This window comes from Danio rerio, chromosome 16 (genome assembly GCF_052040795.2).
Source record: "Danio rerio strain M-AB ecotype USA chromosome 16, GRCz13ab, whole genome shotgun sequence".
NCBI classification, from domain to species: domain Eukaryota; kingdom Metazoa; phylum Chordata; class Actinopteri; order Cypriniformes; family Danionidae; genus Danio; species Danio rerio.
In genome coordinates, this window is record NC_141036.1 from 59,860,001 (window position 1) to 59,862,500 (window position 2,500).

The window sequence follows — 2,500 nt, forward strand, 5'->3', positions numbered from 1 at the left end:
ATTAATATATCTAAGTGAGTAATAAAAGTAAGAAAATACATACTATCAATATTGAGTTTATTTATTACCATTTTTACATTTCATCTTAAAACTGTTTGTTTATACATTCAATAAAAGTTCAAATATTTGTCAAAATCCTACAAAACAGGATAATAGTCTTTATGTAAGAAGTAAAATATTCCATTTATCTTGAAGTGAAGCTTAAGGTGCTATAATTAAATAAATAAATACATACAAATCAATACATAAATGTTAATATATAAAATTTAAATAAAACACAAAAAAAAAAAATATATATATATATATGTGTGTGTGTGTGTGCGTATGTATGTATGTATGTATGTATATAAAAAAGCATGTGTATATATATATATATATATATATATATATATATATATATATATATATATATATATATATATATATATATATATATATATATATATATATAACTACAGGATTAAACAATTCAAAGTATACAAATACAATAAAAACATATATAAATGTAAATAAATAATAAAAATAAATAAATAAACACAGATGCGAACATTAAAACATATTTTCCTATCAATTCTGATCTTATGTGGGTATAAGATTTTATCCTAAATTTGAGAGATAATCAATCCTCTCAAAACTGAGGGTTTATCTTAAACTTGAACACAAAAAAGCAAAACTGCTAAAGATGGTCTAAAAATAAAATAGGCAAACTCAGTCTAATTTCCCTTTCATTTCCACAGAAAGACATTTAAACAGCTCACTGAAATCTGTCTGCATTCCCTGAATCTCCTCAGATAAGCAACAACAGTTTCTGAAACCTGAAGTTGACTTTAAAATCTGCCAAAAACATTCAGAGTTTCATTGCAGAAGTGAGAAACTAACTTAGAAGGACTATTAAGCCAGATATTCAGGCTAAATATAAAACTAGCGGGACTTTTATCAGTTTAAAGGGTTTATTTTATCATAGTATCAGATTTAATAGACACCCGATTGCACAAATGTATAGTAAATAAATAAAATAAACAACAGTAAATACAGATTTTATTTTTTTTTAATTAATTGCTTTTGCATTTGATGTAAAAACTGTTGATTATTAATAATAAAATCCATTTATTAACGTGCTTGTTGTAGCTTTTTAGATCTGATTTCCTTTGACTTTTATTTGGTTTTTGTAATTTTATGTTTTTGTAATATTTATGTTTTAGACAGTTTTAGTTCATTTCTGTTTCATTTTTATTAAAGCATTTAATTATCAGCTGGATAATAAAAAGCTTTGAAATGGTAAATAATGACATTTTTTAAATAATATTATTTAAAAAGCTAAAATAAACTAAATTAAAATGTAAATATTTGTTGATCTATAAATTTAGCATTGGAAAACTACTAAAAGCAAATATAAGCCTAAGCACAACACTTAATATCTAAAATAAAAGTCACACTTTATAATAAGGTTGCATTAGTCAATGTTAGTTAATGAACAGCAGAATGAACAATACTTGCAAATTAACCACTGGCCTTCCCAAACAGACAGTCAGACAGTTGCGGCTCATCCAGAACGCTGCGGCCAGGATTCTGACCAGAAGCAGGAAATCAGAGCACATCACACCTGTCCTCAGGTCTCTACACTGGCTCCCAGTTACATTCAGAGTAGAGTTTAAAGTATTATTACTGCTCTATAAATCACTAAATAGCCTAGGAGCTCAATACATCACAGATATGCTCACTGAATACAAACCAACAGATCACTCAGATCATTATGATCAAGTAAACGAGAAATTCCAAAAGTCCAGTCAAAGCAGGGTGAATCAGCCTTCAGCTACTAACAGCGCCCCCTGCTGCTGGAATCAGCTTCCAGAAAAGATCAGATGTGCTCCAATATGAGGCACATTCAAATCAAGACTGAACACACATCTGTTTATCTGTGTCTTTACTGAATGAGCACTGTGCTGCGTCCGACAGGTCATACTATTGTGTCTTTCTATTCTTTTTCATTCTTTTATAACCTGTTTAACACACTTTCATCTTGTATTATCTGTTTTAATTCTTTTAATCGTTTTTATTTTCTTGTGTCTTTTATTCCCGTTTATGTAAAGCACTTTGAATTACCATTGTGTATGAAATGTGCTAAATAAATAAACTTGCCTCGTGTTATTATTATCAGTTTAATGTTTATTAATATATTACTAAAAAAGAAACATTATTATATATAAATGCACTGCTCATCATGTATTCATGTTGGTAAACACACTAATTTAGAACTTTTCTAAAAATAAAAAGATTAAAAATGAATTAATAATTGTATAATTTTTTTAAAAAGTTTAAATAAAATTATCAAATATATCATGAAGTTAAGTTGTATTGGAAAAACTAATTAAACTTATTTAGAAACAGTTGGTAAAAACTGAATATAACAACAACAAAACAGATCATTTGAATATTAACTATTATAAAAGCTCAATAACACAGACAAACATTCGCTTATAAGTGTTGCACTGGGAGATGG

The 2,500-nt window shown here is 27.0% G+C and overlaps 1 protein-coding gene across 1 annotated transcript in view; it reads right to left on the reverse strand.

Moving 5' to 3' along the window:
* LOC101886260 (pituitary tumor-transforming gene 1 protein-interacting protein) overlaps positions 1-2,500 on the reverse strand; it is a 26,671-nt gene that overhangs the window by 19,687 nt on the left and 4,484 nt on the right. The window lies entirely within an intron of this gene.